Consider the following 17884-nt stretch of genomic DNA (forward strand, 5'->3'; position numbering starts at 1 on the left):
ACGCAGCAGGCCAAGTTCATTAGATCGCTTTATATATTACATCGATCATTCTCGCTCTCTTCTTCTATTATTAAAAATCATTATTTTATCGTTGAACGTCCCGCGTATAAAAATTCTTCTGATTTTCTACTCGTTATAAATGAAACTTTCTATTAATTTTCAACTTTTTTTTCTATTTATTTATAATATTTTCGCTTCGAACACAATTTTCTATTGTAAACGAAATATAATGATTAATTTTTTTTTTTTTTTTTTCTTCAATATGTTTCCGTATTCGACTTTAACTTATATTTTAGTTCAATCATACTTGAATAACTTTAGATCTCGGAATTATCTAATCATGAATATAAATCGTTATATTGTCATTAAATACTTCGTTGTTATTTTATTTTTAGATCGATCTCTATCAATGGCAACGTCATAAGACCTATTTCTTTTTTTCTTTCAAATCATACTCTCATTCACCCTACTTTTTGCAGTTCATTTTTCTTCGATCGAACGTTCACCGCGCAAGACAACCTTGGTAGATATAACTATCGTTGTGCCATTGGCGAAAGTAAAAAATCTCGATCCAATAGTAGATCGATGTTCTCCGTCACGCGCGCTATTGAACCGATAATGGTGCTCTCAGCTGTTCTCGAAGTTGATGTAAAAGCGCGTAACTACATTGAAAGTACTCGATGCACTTATATAATATCGACGATATATCGTCTAGCCGTTTATATTTGACATACAAAACGTATATCATACATAATAACTATCTTGATCGTTTAACATTATTGAACGATAATGGAAAGAAGTTCTCTTTTTTTTTTTTTTTTTTTTTTTTAATAGAAATTTCAATAAAATAATTAAATTCGTATAAGAATATTTTAATATGTGTATTAATATAATATCCTTTATGCTTTTAATATAATAATTCGAAATTTATTGTATTCAGATTTATATTACGTTACCATTAATATAACAGTGCTAAATTTATCTTGCAAACGATAATAGCCGAGCTCATACGATAATATAAATTTAGATTATAGATATAATCAATTTTAATTAAATGTATACCATCAGTAGTGTGTGTATGTGCGCGTATATATATATATATATATATATATATATATATAATTTTTTTTTTTGAGTGTCCTTGCGAGTTGAAGCAAGATAAAAAAGAAATATATATATATATATATATATATATATACATATCATGCATAATTGATTTGTTTTAACAAAAAAGAAAAAAAAAAAAAAAGAAAAAATCATATAATTCCGCTGACTTCGCGGATATTAAATCCGCCGATATAGGAGAATTCAATAGAGACAATTCGAATTTCTCGATAAATAGATTACGGTAAACTACTTGAATCAAATTCGCAGTGTTAATCAAAGTGTTCGAGACAATGGAGAGAAGTCAGTCATTTGGTGGTTACATTGAATATTCATGATTCCAACATTCCAACAATCTTATGTTAATATATTCGTGGATCAGTAGAGGGATGTCGTTAGGTATAATTTACTTAACGTTAGACGAATCTAACAGAGTTTGCTTTTGTGTTCACCACCACCACCACCACCCACCACCCCCCGCCCTTCCGCCCTTCTACCCTTTATTAGAAAGCTTTCAATGTTTTGAATTAGAATTTCTATTCATTATTTACATCCAATATCGATGTAAGTAAACCTTTTGACATTAGAGAGAAACCTCAATATGCTTTGAAACAATGTATCAAAGCTTAAGTATCAAAGCCGCACCTGGAAACCACTCCTACCTTAAACATAGAGAGAAAGAGAGAAAGAAAGAAAGAGAGAGAGAGGGAGGAAGGGCATTTACACCGCACCTCTAAACCACAATCCCATCCCCCACCCTACCCCACCTGGTCCTTCTATGATTAAGAAGGACTACTGTTTTAAATCGTTCAATGAACCCATTGATTCATCCCATCCTAATACATACATACATTGTATTATCATTCTATTATTCTCTATTGTAATTATCTTTCGTTGTTATTATCGAAGCTTAATCGAAAGTTCATATATGTATTAACGAACGATTATCGCTAATATATGGATATATTTAAAAAAATCGAATGTTAAAATCAATAAACATATATATATATATATTTGTGTTATCAACATTTTAATATGTTAAATATGTGTTTGGTAAAGTTAAATACGTGTATGTATATCCATGTATGTAGATTAATCTATTTCATTAAATAAAATAATTCTGATGGTATAACGATTGCATCGATCTTATTTCAATATTTTGAAATCAATTAATATCCCGATTGAAAATGTTACATTGTTTATTGTCAATGTAACATTTCTTGAAAGATGCTATTTTTTTTTCCTTTTTTTTTTTTTTTTTTTTTTTGTTTTTTTGAACGAACCAATTTAAAAGCGTCAAATACCATTTTTCGAGACATTTTATATTTTCGACTATATATCTTTGAGGACTTTTAGTAAGGGAACGCGTGACAGATAACGCGATAAATTCTATAGATTTCCATCGATGTGACGTATACGTGATACGTATGCATATTATGTGTACTTGAGAGAATCTTTATCCCTTATACTATAATTTCTCGATCGAACTAGGATGATCTCATGGCGAGAGTTTTTGATGGATGATAAGAGGCGGCATGTCGATATCTCCCTCTCTCTCTCTTTCTCTCTCTCTCTTTCACTTTCTCTTTCTCTCTCTCTCTCTCTCCCTCTGTTTCGTTAATGCAGGTCACATAGTAATATTTCTTCTTATACAGACTGAAGGGAAGGCCTATAAATCATTTTGAATCCAAAAGTACGAGATGATCGTAGCAGATTGCTAAACGTTAGAAAAAGGAAAAAAGAAAAAAAAAGAATGAAAGAGAGAGAGAGAGAGAGAGAGAGAGAGAGAGAGAGAGAGAGAGAGAGAGAATAAAAAATGAACGTTTTTTTTCCTTTGCTTCATACGCAAAGCCCTTTGATAAATGACCCAGTAAATGCTTGAAACTCGAATATCACAGATTTCGAATTATTCAACGTTTCTCAGTAGATATCTAACTATACGAGGGCGTACGATATTATTTTTTCTTCTTTTTTTTTTTTATCTATCTTTCGACTTGTTCTTTTTCTCCTTTTTATTATTTTAAAATGCGCATCTTTTTGTCCATGTCTTTTTATCTCTTCTTCTTTTTTTTTTGTTCTCAAAAAAAGAAAAAAAAAGAAAAAAAACAAAAAAGAAAAAAAAAGGAAAAAAAACAAAAAAGAAAAAAAAAAGGAAGTACTTCAAAGACTCATCTGCAAGATTTCCCCGATTGTAAATCATAGCCGGGTATGTTTCGATATAAGCCGACGATTTAAAAAAAAAAATCTTCGTTTTCCGAACGAAAGTATCTTTGTTTTTCTCTCTCTCTTTTTCTTTTTCTTTTTTTTTTTTTTTTAGATATACCTTTATCTTTAAATACATATACGTATGTATATCTACGTATATTAAACGTATGATTAAAACATGGCTCGATGATAAATCACTATATAAAAGCGATACTAATCGATATCGGATTGTAGTATCAACTAGATGGAACAGAAAAGAATAATAATAAAAAAAAAAAAAGAAAAAAAAAAAACAATATAATCGTTCAAACAAATATACGTGTAAATCTTATTCGAATGAAATTGTCAAATGATTTCTATCGACACGTCATGTTAAAAACGTGTCTTTATTATGATACTTATTACGACGTCGTCGTGTTTCAATTTTACGATATTCCTTTTTTATTTTTCTTTTCCTTCTTATTTATTTATTATTTCTTTTTTTTTTTTTTTTTCAAAGTAAAGATAAGTTATATCGTAATAGATGACGGATGAAGAAGAAGAAGAAGAAGAAGAAAGAAAAAAAGAAGAAAAAAGAACAAAATCCCATTTTGTCAATATTTTTTCTTTCTTTCTTTCTTTCTTTTTTTTTTCTTTTTACTCAATCTCTCCGTCGCATCCGAAGTCATCTGTAGTAAAAAGCTTATGCTTTTCTCCGGAACGTGGGGTGCGTTTTATATAACGCGTTTGTTACGGAAAGAGGGGAAAACGCATTCCGTCTACTTTACTTTTCATGATGGCCTGAGGGACCACGCGGAAGAACTCAGAGATAAAAAGAGAGAGAGAGAAAGAGAGAGAGAGAGAGAAAGAGAGAGAGAGAGAAATAAACAAAGAAAAGAGAGAACGAGACATACGTACGTACGTAGATAAAAGAAAGATAGAGAGAGAGAGAGAGAGAGAGAGAGAGAGAGAGAGAAAAGCGTAAAGAAAAATAGTCATTGTAGAAAACGGAATGAGTGTAGACGTTGCGGCGTCGTCTTTCAAATGGCTACGCCACGATTTATCATTTATAATCCTAGAGATCGTAGAAACACGAGTTTGCGAAAGACGCTTGTGGACGTTACGAATGATTGTCACCAATCTTTCTTCTCTACCCACCATCAGAAAAGAGTATCCATTTCTACGAGTGATATATGTATGTATCTATCCTATATATATCCTATATATATAGATACATACACACTTTCCCCTTTACACTTCCTTTTTTTTATTCTTTCCTTTGAATGTCAACAGTATGTTACAATGGTATCTAACATGATCTAGGATAGTGTATTCATGTATATGTATGTACATATGTATATATGTATGTATGTATGTAAACAACCGATCGATAAAAAAAAAAAAAAGAAAAAAAAATGCAAGCAAATATATAGGAAGAGTTTGCGAGTTGGAATTAATGAGGCCAACGTAAAAGCCAACGTAAAAGCCAACATTAATGTTAGTCACAGTATTTAGATAGAAAATACAGTTTTGCATTGAAAAATATATCCTTTATGCGGGTCATTGTAACACATGATTAAGTTCACGATTTATCTTATTTCTCTCTTGAAAAAGTAAAAAAAAAAAGTTTCACCTTTTATTTTATCTACATTTCTTTCTCATCTGTTCATAGACAATGAGAGAGAGAGAGAGAGAGAAAGAGAGAGAAAATGGAATTAATATTTGATCCTTTATACCTAAAAAATAAATCATGAAAGATTCATGATGTTGGAATCTTCGTCTTTTATTTTTTTTTCTCTCTTCAGAATTTCATCAAAATACCTTTGAAAGAAAGATTCTAATTTCTGTGTTTAAATCAACTTACCCTTTTAGTACATTCTACGATTGAAAGGCTCGTTTCTCTCTGTCCCTATCTATCTATTTATCTATCTATCTATCTATCTATCTATCTATCTATCTATCTATCTATCTATCTATCTATCTATCTATATATATATATATATATATATATATAACTATATATATATATATATATATATATATATATATCTATCGAAATCGCTAATCGAATTCCAATCGTACCACTTTATATTGAAAGTTTTGCAAAACTCGATTTCGTAACGAATGGAAATGGTTGAATAGAATGTGGGGAAAAGATATCTGTTCGTGAGAGAAAAAAAAAAAGAAGAGAGAGAGAAAAAAAAGGGTGAAAAAAGATGCACTCGGAGAGAAAGAGAGAGAGAGAGAGAGAGAGAGAGAGAGAGAGAGAAAAAGAAAGAGGAGGAGTAGGAGGGAGGCGGAAAGAATAGGTTACGGATTGATTTTCGATTGGTCAATATCAAGAGGAAAAAAAAATTGTTCGTGCGTGTTCGAAACAATCGAAGTGATTTTGATTTTTTCCGATTAACGGACGGCTGACCTTGTCAGAAGAATTTATTAAGCTATCGATAACTAAAGTTCCAAAATAAATTGAGATAAATCGTTATGTATCTTTCTTTTCTTTTCTTTTCTTTTCTTTTCTTTTCTTTTTTTTTTTTCTTCTTTTCTAAGACTTTTTATTCTACTATATTTCTTTGCATCTCTCTCTCTCTCTCTCTCTCTCTCTCTGTCTCTCTCTCTTTCTCTCTCTTTCACTCTTCCTGTCCTCGTCAATTTAGATATTTTTCGTTCCTGAAACATTAATGTCTACACATCGAACTAGCTATCCTCGATCAATTTATGTACCAACAACATGCGTGCGTGAGCTTCAATTAGCTCTCACGTCAAAGGAAGAGTTGCCCTCGAGATATTTTCAAGCTTCCCTTCTATCCTCCCTTTCTATTCGTTTAATATATTAAAGGTGGAAGACCATACACGGCATCATTCAACTTCATACAATATTCTTGCAAAGAAAGAAAAAGAAAAAAAAAAATATATATATATATATATATATATATATATATGAAAAACAAAATAAAAAAGAAAAAGAGAAATAAATCCAGTACAAAGTAGTTTCGCTTCATCAGAAAAAAAAAAATATATATATATATTCATATATATATATTTTTTGGAAATATTCATTGAATAAATTCATGGAATAAATTTGGATCGTATAGAAAGGTATAAGTAATGTTTAAGATATACGTATATATATATACGTATATATATATACGTATATATATATATATATATATATATATATATATATATATCGAAAAGAATAAAAATGTAATATTCTATAAAGCAATAGAATGTTCAGATAACGGAACACTCGGATGATAGAATAGTTAGATGATGGATACTCCAATAATAAAAGTTCTTTACTGTATTTATTGGATTTTTCTATGCGATATTTCTGAGATTTCCTTAGCAAAGTACAAAAATAGAAGGTTTTAGATTATGAATTTTCTCCTCTTTCTCTCTTTCTTGCATCGACAAGACTCAACCACAAAAGTGGTTTACTACCGACCTAATATAGCTACACGTCATGAAATTTACTATTTTGTAAAGCATGCTCTCTTTTGTATTTTCAGATATATTTTCTCTCTATTTCTCTCTCTCTCTCTCTCTCTCTCTCTCTCTCTCTCTCTCTCTCTCTCTCTCTCTCTCTCTCTCTCTTTCTATTTTCTTCCGTTCTAGAAACTACAAATAAATAGATATTTCCGTGCTCAACCAAAATCTTCCATCATTTTCAACAAATAAGATTTCAACATCTTGTTTGCTTTTACACATTTATCTCGGTCGTTCTCGAAAATCCAACAAAAAGTACTTTCACAAAATTCACAAAAGTCGAGAGACGCTTTTTAATGGTGATATCTTTGAAATGGAAATTTATGGTGAGTAGCACTACATCTATTAGTTTAAACCATCGAAAAATATATGTACGTTATTACGTACAATATAACACTTTTTATTCTTATATACTATATATGATATAAAAAATATTTATTATTATAGCGTTGTATAATACATTTGCATGAAGATCGTGTAATTTCTTCGATTAAAAAAAAAAAACAAAAAAAGAAAAAAACAATGTAATTTGTTTATTAATTATTTATTAATTTATATTAATTTTATAAATCAATCACAATAAAAATTTTATAATTAAAATCTATAATTTTACATAGTAAAACGAGACGAATGAAAGTCATAAGAATTTGTTTATAACAAATTGTTAATTAATTATTAACAATACATTGTTAAAAATAGAGTGAATTTAATCCTTTAAAATGATATTTGATTCGAGTCTCTATGACTTTTAGTTCCGAAGATATTTCCATGTCAATGGAAGAAAGTGATTAGTTGATGATAAAAAAAAAAAAAAAAAAAAAAAATTGTTTATTACATATCTATTAATTTATATAATTTTATCAATTTGTTGTAATATGGATTTTTTTTCATTTTTTTTTTGTTTTGTTTTTTGCGAAATAAAACAAATCGATTCGTAAAATTTCAATTGTAAAAATTGTTTATAACAAATTATTGATAAATTATTAACAATACGTTGAAAAAATAATATAGACAAAAATTTGCTCTTTAAAATGATAATTGTTTCAAGTCTCTACGACTTTTAGTTCCGGAGATATATCTACATAAGTAAAAGACGTTTACATTGACCAACTGATCTATATAATTTCATTCATGGCACGTAACCCAGTGACATACTAACCTACATAAATTCCAAGAATTTACTACTACTATTACTACTACTACTGTTACTACGAACAGCTGTACTGTTATTTAAATTATGAATGAAAATCTTTTAAAGACGATATCTTCGGAACGGAACGTCATAGAGACTTGATTCAAACATTGTTTTCAAGAGTAATTTATTATTTATTTATTTAAATATTGCAATAATATTGTTATAATAGAAACGATTTTGTTAATAATTTTTAATATTAAATTTTTTTTTCTTTTCTCTGAATAAAATCATATAAATTTGTATTATAATTATTTAAATCTTATTTTGTTTATTTAAAAAAGGCTCTACTATTACTACTATTACTATTATTACTATTAACAGCTGTTAACGGCTGTACGAATTATGAATGAAAATCTTTCGAAGACGATATCTTCGGAAAGGAACGTCATAGAGACTTGATTCAAACATTGTTTTCAAGAGTAATTTATTATTTATTTATTTAAATATTGCAATAAAATATTGTTATAATAAAAACAATTTTGTTAATAATTTTTAATATTAAATTTCTTTTTCTTTTTCTGTAATAAGAATATAACTACCCGTATTGTACGACTTTTCTAAAGAAAGTTTTTTCCGTTTATCTCTGAAAAGAACCGAAATATTTGAGATGATTAAAGTTATAGTGTATATATATATATATATTAAAGAATCTAGCTTAATGGAAGATGCTTTATATTCATAATCTGCCTATAATATACTTATACACCATAATTGAGAAAGGATTTAAAGAATTCGTATAATAGAAGTATAAGATAAAAAGATATAAAAGAAGAAAGATCTTCTCTTTTTTTTCTTGTCTTTTTTTCCTCTTTCCACTTATTTGAAATATTCCCTCGTGAAAAACGTACTTTTTTTCTTTCACTTTTCCTCTTCTTCCTCTCTTCTGTTTGTTTTTGAATTATCGAACAATTCATTTACCCATTGAAAAATATCGTAATGTATTTACCTACTATATATATATATATATATATATATAATATATATATATACATTCATCAATATATATATATATATGTATATATGAATATATGTATATACGTACATTCATCAATATCACTCACGTCTCGTAGAATCCACCACATTTTCAGTAGTAATTCCGCATCATTGAATGGGATTATGCGCTCGTATGCATATCGTGCAAAATGAACGGAATATCAAATGTGAATGTGAATAAAAATACGAAAGAAACAAAGGTAACTCATATTCCAACGTAGGTAATTAGATTAACTGATGTGCACTGTGCAGTTAAAACATTTCCATTAGAATGAGATATATATATATATATGAGATATAATATATATACATATATATATATATATATATATATATTATATTTATTGTAAGATATTAAATCGTATTTAAAAATAAAGAATTAAAGCTAAGTATTCCAATGGTTTATTACATCCCATAAATTTTTAGGGCCCATCTTTTTTCAACCATTTTCTTTTCTGATTTGTCCTTTATTTTTCACGAACAAATTTATAACATATATTTATAAAGGAAAAAAAGAACAAAAGAAAAAAAAAAAAAAAGAAATAAAAAGATTTTCCACAAATCACGAGTATAAACGAAGAAAAGAAAAAAAAAAAAAAGGAAGATAATTGTAATACGAATTTTGTTCGATATCGCCTTTCAAAAGATCTGTAATACATATGCGTATTTACATATTAAAAATTCTTTCCGATATATACGAAACATACGTAAACTTATAATGAGTTAGGTAATTGAACTATGTATATGCATGTAGATATATGTAAAAACAAAAAAAAGAAAAAAAAGGGCGAAAAAGAAGAAAAAATAAAAAAAGAATGAAATTGTGTATCAAAAGAATATTTCGATGGTCTCTTGGTATGAACGTGGTAGCAGTACATACATATGTAAATAGCTTCCTGTAAAAACGTATACAAAGTATATGTATATAAAGTAAAAAACGGTTTTAAAAAAATGTATATAAAGTATGTAAATAAAAAGATCCACCGATAGAAAGAAACTTTAAAGGGAATCCTTTATAGCTTATATATACCTCTCGTTACTCTGCGTTTTGAGTACGGGCTTGAAACGATGCGGATCGTGATAAAGTTTCATGGAATTTAAATATGCATAAGAGAGAAGGAAGAGAGAGAGAGAGAGAGAGAGAGAGAGAGAGAGAGAGAGAGAGTGAGAAAGGAAATAAGAAAAAATAGTAACAACAACAACAAAAAAAAAAAAAAAAAAAAAAAAAAGAAAAACATCGATCGAATGCTTATAAGAAATGATTGATTAGGAATGAATATTTTAATTCTCTTATAAAATTTTCTTTTGTTCTCGTTTAAATTAATACAATATATTATATTAATCAGGATGATTTAAACCGGAGAATATTATTTCTCTGTATGAAAAAGTTTTGCTTTTAACACGTCTCCCCTCTCTCTCTCTCTCTCTCTCTCTCTCTCTCTCTCTCTCTCTCTCTCTTTATCTATATACACACATATGACTTGATATCTTTCATCCTTAGTGTGTCCAAGTTTCGTGAATGACGTTGCATGTGGGTTTAAACGAAAACGTACTTTAGCACTCTTGGTAAGCTTTATTTAAACCAACTTGTATGTGAGATATCCAAGCAAGCACACCCGTGTATCCGAGAGATAAAACTCCTACGACTCTTCCCATTGTTATTTCTATGATATTAAATTATTTCACATAGACCGTTATGATGTGCAACAATAAAGAAGAAGCTTAACTATCATAAACGGCTAACAGTTTGACCAACATGGAAACGTTTGTTTCCCCTAAAATTCTCTAGATTTTATTCAACTAAATCCTACTTTTATATATATATATATATATATATATATATATATATATATGTGAAAGGATTAACTTTCTCATGTGAGAGTTACCCAGTAATATCTTTAATTAACTGAATTCAATGATGAGGATATCTCCCTTATTCCAAGGGAGGTGAGAATTTATCCTCTGGGAATTCATTTACAAAGTTCTCAATCTCTTCTAATTTATATGATAACCTTGGATAAAACGATTAAAGGGAAATAGTTCCGGTTTTTTTTTCTTTTTTTTTTCTTTTTTTTTTCTTTTTTTTTTTTTCTTTTAATCCTTTACTCTTAATCTAATCTTTTTTCTTCATTTCCTTCTTTCTTTTTTTGTTTTTTTTTTTTTTTTTGTCCTTTACACTACTTCTCCTTTCTCACGTGTCGTACTTTTCCGATCTTCGAACCAATCTCATTAATATTCCCCGTGTTCCGATAAATCAATGGCAAGATGCATTTTCGCACACTACCCTTATTACATATTTATGCTCTTAAAGTAACTTCCCGTGGAATAGTTTCGCGTCATACTTTGCATAAGAAACCAGGTACTACTTCATGTTCCAACGATACATATTTCAAAATAACTTTTCTACAAAAAAAAAAATCTTTTACGATTGATTTATCGATGATAAATATTGAAAAAAAGGAAAAAGAAAGGAAAGAAAAAAACAAAAAAAAAGAAAAAATAAACTTGCAAACGACGAATTCACGAAATATTATATCCTCATGTAAAACGACGGAGGATAAAAGTTCCAATGAAAGTTTGTGACAATGTTTGAATTTAAGTTATCGATAAAAAACGAAAGACGATTCATATTCAACGAGCGTAATAAAAGAAATTTTTATGTAATTCGAAACAATGATTTCATTCGTAATAATTGCAATCACCAAAATTATCACGAGAATAGATTTTTCTACAGAGAAAGGATTCTACGAAACGAGCGAGTTTTTCCCTTCTGAAATAATTAATCATCGAAAATTCTACGTGTTGATTCATAACAGTGTGTTATGTAAACTAAACAAAGGAATAAAAATAATGGTGGATTTTAGAGAACGGAATTTCATTCGATTGAATCATTCTGTTATTTATAACGACGGAAGGTAATAGTTCAGAGAAATCGAGGTTATGATTGGTTTGTGAAAACTAAATGAGATTGATCATTACGAACACCGTGTATATTTGTTCTAAATATTTCAAACTAATTTAACATGTTGAACAACGAAATCTATTTTACGTAAATCATCACTTATGCTCATTTTTTTTTTTAAATCTTTTTCTTACGAGCATTTCCATTCTTTCTTCTTTTTCTTTTTTCTTTCCTTTTCTTTCCTCCATAGAAAATTATAAAGTATAATCCATTATTTGTATTTTAGATTTTTTGATTTTTCTTTTTCTTTTTTTCCCCTTTTTTTTTTTTCTTTTTTTTTTTTTTTTGAGAAACTATTCGTCTATATTATACCATCCCTTTCAAAATATTTACCTCGGATTTGTATCGACGAAATGGAGAACAGATTTCCATAAGAAGGAAATTTCTATTATGCCATTTTGAAAGATACGAGTATATAAACTAAAGAATAAAATTTGAAAAAGAATTAGAAAGGAAAATTTACATATGTGATTTTAATGTGATAATAAAATTTAATAGATTAATGAATCGGATTAAATGTAATAATTCGATTTTCATAATAATAATTAAATAAATAACAACGTGCTTTCTTTTTTTCTTTTTCTTTTTTTGTTTTTTTTTTTTCGTGACAACGTATAAGATCAAAGTTTTAGATATAAATACTGCATGACGTTGTATAAATTGCATATCGTCGCATTTTAAAAATGTTGCAACTTGAGCTTCGCAAACGTTAGCTAGCGAACGCTAATGTGTTTGATCCGTAAACGAAGTAAAGTGACTTTTTGAAGTGATCGTTTTTCCCTTTTATCTTACCATTGGCTGACGATTTTCATTTTTTTTTCCTTCTTTTATTTTTCCAAAAAAAAGTTAATTGAAAATAGAAAATATATATATATATATATATATATATATATATATATATATATATAACGACAGAGACTTTTTGTCGACGCATTGTATTTAAAAAAAGGAATAATACAATTAAATAAAACAAAGAATAGAATAATACAATTGATAGAATTGATAGATTAAAATTAATTGTATCCTTTCCTTTCTTTTTTTTTTTTTTTTTTTTTCAATTATTCTATTTCATTCACTCAACCTGAACGATATCTCTATCTTGTGTTTTTGAAATAACGAGAAATAAAATTATTCTTTCTTTCAGTATTTAAGTTCTCGTTAAATGTAGCGTAACGTTAAGGCATGAGAACCCACTTTCCTACCATACGATCACCAAAGGACGATTTTAAATCCCGACCCACTTTCCAAGGGACCCATTCTATATCTCGGCTCTTTGCAGAATGTCCAAGAGAATCGTAGAGAAAGAAAATTCCTTTTTCTATCTTTTTCCATCCTTTTCTTCTCTTCTTCTTCTTTCTCTTCTTTCTTTTCTTTTCTTTTTTTTTCATTATCTTTTTATTTCTTCTTTTTCTTCTTCTTCTTCTTCTTCTTCCTCTCCTTTTTTTTTCTTTTCCTTTTTCCCTCCCCCTGAAATGATAAAACCCCTCTCAACGCATTCACCAAGCAAGGCTCAACGAATCAGTCTGTTTGACTATTTGAATTCTGACATCTTACTACGTACGTTTTTTCGTTTCTTCTACATATCAAGCTCGGTTATTCTAACAATAGAAAAGTACATACATACATATGTACGTATGTATATATGTATGTATGTATGTATGTATTTATGTATGTATGTATGTATGTATATAAGTACGCATTTACGTACGTATGTACGAATGTAAACTCTAATAAATCCATCTTCATGTGACCAGACAAGAACTAGAGAAAAGTAAATCCCTTTAAGATTTTATCTAACGATATCGAACGATTATTCAATTTCACGAATTCATTGAAATAATTATAATTGTTTGAAAAAAAAATTATTTATATTAAATAATCATTTAATTGTTTGAAAAATTTTCAGACATTTTTCTTCATCAAAATTATTATAAATAATGATGTTTGTTTCCCTTTTTTTTTTTTTTTTTTTGGTTTTTGTTTTTTTTAATCAATCTCGATATAATCATTATCTTTTGTAATTCTTTCGAAAACGACAATGTAGAAAAACTTGTTTAATTGATTGCAATGAAGTGATCGATTCAAATGAAGTCGAATGTCTATCATTGATGTAATCCGTACCAGTGGATTTGTTAATGTTTATTTATATATACATATATATATATATAACTTATATTTATATATATACGTATGTGTGTGTATGTATCATTTTCGATAATTATTTAATATTCATTTCACTCGAACAAGATTGGAATGAAATAAATAAATAAATAAAGACACAAACAAAAATTGTCACAGAGGATAAATTAATTGTGCAAATCTGAAATTTTCCAAGCGATGGGATTGCTGTTTCAACTCGATAGAAGGAAACGTACACGGTGCATATAAATCATTTCGCCCACACAAATCAGATATTCCATAAACGATGAATATTTCGAGTTTCAAATTTTATGGAACAATCGCGTATAATTTAAAACCATGTTGTATTGCATTTTTCTTTTTTTTTTTTTTTTTGGTTTTCGACTTAATTCGTATATCAAAGGATATTAAAAAAATTAATTAATATTTCCTCTTTCACTAAAATATAACCGTAGATATAATAGATTTTTAATCGAATAGCTGCCCTTAATACATCGTCACAATTTCACAAAAAGGGAAAAAAGAGAGAAAGAATTTGCAATAAAAAAAAAAGAGAGAAAAAAAAAATAAAAAGAATTAACGATCCCTCCGTTGGGATAATAATTTCGAACGATATCAATCGTATCGTAGACACCGATATCGCAAAAAGAGATTATTCCGGATTATTTGGAATGAAAAAAAAAAAAAAAAAAAGCAAAATAGGAATGTCAAGACGCTTGATATCATTTCAGAATGAAAGAATAGTGCAAATCGAGTTACGTCCTTGAATTGGACCAACCTCCATCACATTTCCTCCCCTCCTCCCTCGTTGCTTGATCCTTGTTCGATGAACACCCGTGAACGATGATATAGACCGTGCTTTAAAGATATAGTTCGACTATGTATGTAGGGGCTATAAGTAATAGGAAAGGAGAGTTAGATAGAGAGAGAGAGAGAGAGAGAGAGAGAGAGAGATAGAGAGAGAGAGAGAGAGAGAGAGAGATAGATAGAGATAGAGATAGAGAGATAGAGATAGAGAGAAGACTGAAGGAAAAAGGAAGTCGCCAAGAAATAGTTGGACAAGTCACGTGGTTCCTCTTCTTCCTGTCTGTCCTCCCTTATACATTATCGGATGGTCGTCCCAGAGCGATTGATGATCCAATAAAAGGAAACGTAGTTATCCTTTTTATGGCGAGTGCGTTTCGTGCACCATGTCAAAGATAAAAAGAAAGATAGAGGGGAAAGAAGGAAAGAGAAAGATAGAAAGGAAGGAAATAAAATTGAGAAAAAAAAGAGAAAGAGAGAGAGAGAGAGAGAGAGAGATCCTTGCTCTCTCATCGATGCCATTCAATGTATATTATTCGTTGGTAACGTGCAAACATCGATAGGATCTCATTGGGAAAAGCTATTGGAAGCCATCAAAGTACTAATGTGCTCTCTAAGCACTCCAAGTAAAAGACGTTTTACGTTGAAAACGGAAAAATCGTCAAAGTTTTTAAAGTACCTTTATCTTTACTTTTGTTACATTTACTTTTCCCTGATCGAAAACAATCGAGGAAAAATTCTTCACTCTCCAATCCCTTCCCTCCCTCCCTTCCTTCCTCCCACCCACCGTACCTCCCCACCTACCACACCCCATTTCCCTCCTACTCCTTCCTAGTGGAAGTTGATACTACACGTGTAAGAGATAATTTATATATATATATATATATATATATATATATATATATATATATATATAATCGGTCTTTGAGATTAATAAAATGTTAGTGGACAAAAATTTTCTTACGTACTTACGCGAGATATTTCCCTTTTAGATTTACTTTTATGACGTTCTCCATGTTATTTTCCATGAAACAATCGAATAACTCGTTAAGCAACGAAGAGGATAAGGGAGGTAGAGAAGCGCGCTCCCCCTCCTCCCGCGCCCGCCCGCCCATCCCCACTCTCCTCGTGAAAACGCAATATCTAACTTTCGACAATTAAGACTGCATGTAACAAAGTGAAGTTTCGGTTGCAGTTTAAAGTCAAGTAATAATTAAGTTATAATTAATATCGATAATTATCTTTCAAGGGGATTTTATCTTTCAAGTATCAGGAGAGAAAGGAAAAAAGTGAAAAAAGAAGAAGAAGAAGAAGAAGAAGAAGAAAAAAGAACAATAGAAAAAAAAATAGAATAAAAAAAAGTAGACAAAAGCGAAGAAATTATTCTTACGTCTTTCGTAGATCCATATATTTGTCTTTTAATATTCCACATATCCTCGTAATATTAAACTAACATCGAAACATGAAATTTTCATATAATTCTATTATATTCCTATATATTTTCATATCCATCAAATTTTTTCATCTCCTTCATCATATGAAACAATATTCCTATTGGATTTTGAACGAATATGTCTATGCATTTTGTAATATTATCGTTCTCTACACTCTGTAATATTAGTAAATGTAAACAATGTACATTTTTAATATGATTCAACAGCTGTCTCGACTAGCTATAGCAAAAAAAAAAAAAGAAGAAACCATTTTATAACCTCTTCCTTCTTCTTTATCGTTGCGTACGACCATGCTTCACATATCTACCTTGTATTTTAATGCTTGCAAGTGTTAAAAAAAAAAAGAAAAAAAAATTAAGAGAAATATTATATAAATAAATAAATAAATAAAAAGAAATGGAAGGAAAATTATTTCTAATTGATTACTTCAAAAAGCTAATAAAACTCTCTTGAGTAAATCAACGTGATACATATAGAAATGTTTTTGTTATTTCTAAAAAAAAAAAAGTGTATTAAATATTGTTTAAATAATTATAAAATTCACGTGAGCATTAATATTTCAATCTTAGACGTTTGAAAGGAGACAGAAAGAAAGTTTCGATGTTCACTCGTCGGAATACGGAAGAGAACTGATTCGACAACAAGTCAAAGTCATTCCGAGTATTATTTCTATTTATATATCGCGACGGCAACGATTCCAAGATCGAGAATTTAATCGTATTGAAATGTCAATGTAAAATTATTTTATATTTAACGTGCGTACCAAACTATTTACATATTTTATTTTATATTAAGCTAAAAATTAAAATTATATTTAAATACAAAAATACAAAAGAATCGTAAATAAATTAAAATGTAATATTATTTCAATCTGATTGTTTAACGAAATCAAATAAAAACGATGTATTAATACGATTTAATTAAATATACAATTATCAAATGAGAAACTTAATGTAAGCATAGAAAATATCTATTGATATAAATATTTAAATACTTGTCTTAAGAAAATTTATTCCCCTTTTTTGAAAATCTTCGAATTGATGAAAATTTAAATGAGCGTTATATAATACAACTCTCGAAATTAGATTCCAATTTATTTAGATTCTATTTCCTGTTCACGATTTATTTTCTTGAAAGTATACGATTAAATAAACTCTCGTTCCTCGTTCCTTTTCTCTTGATCGATAAAAGAGAAAATATCGAAGGGCCATTTTGAGAGAAGCACAGATTGCTACGACTCGTTTGTAAATTTCGCTATTATTATTTCCTTCCTCTCTGCGGAAACTTCTCGAAAATGTTCGTTGAGTTCGTTCGAAAGTTTTGCAATTAAAAGTATCACCTGTAACTCGCAATTTTCTCAATCTCAAAAAAAATATCTTCGAGGAGTAAAGGAAGAGAGAGAAAAAAAAAGAAAGAAAGAAAGAAAAGAAAGAACGAAAAAAAGAATGACAGAGGGATTCTAAATCTTCTCTAGTATTTTTCCAATTTATATTGAATTTCTTCGGGGAGAAAAAGAAAAAAAGAAAAAAAAAATAATAAAAAATAATCATTCGAATTTAA

At 28.7% G+C, this 17884-nt stretch overlaps 1 protein-coding gene across 4 annotated transcripts in view; it reads left to right on the forward strand.

Annotated features, from left to right (window-relative positions):
• Positions 1-17884, forward strand: part of Dh31-R (Diuretic hormone 31 Receptor) — a 133503-nt gene that overhangs the window by 105117 nt on the left and 10502 nt on the right. The gene's annotated exons all lie outside the window — the stretch shown is intronic.

Source organism: Vespa mandarinia, chromosome 20 (assembly GCF_050613455.1).
Source record: "Vespa mandarinia isolate Hongniang chromosome 20, ASM5061345v1, whole genome shotgun sequence".
Classification (NCBI taxonomy): Eukaryota; Metazoa; Arthropoda; class Insecta; order Hymenoptera; family Vespidae; genus Vespa; species Vespa mandarinia.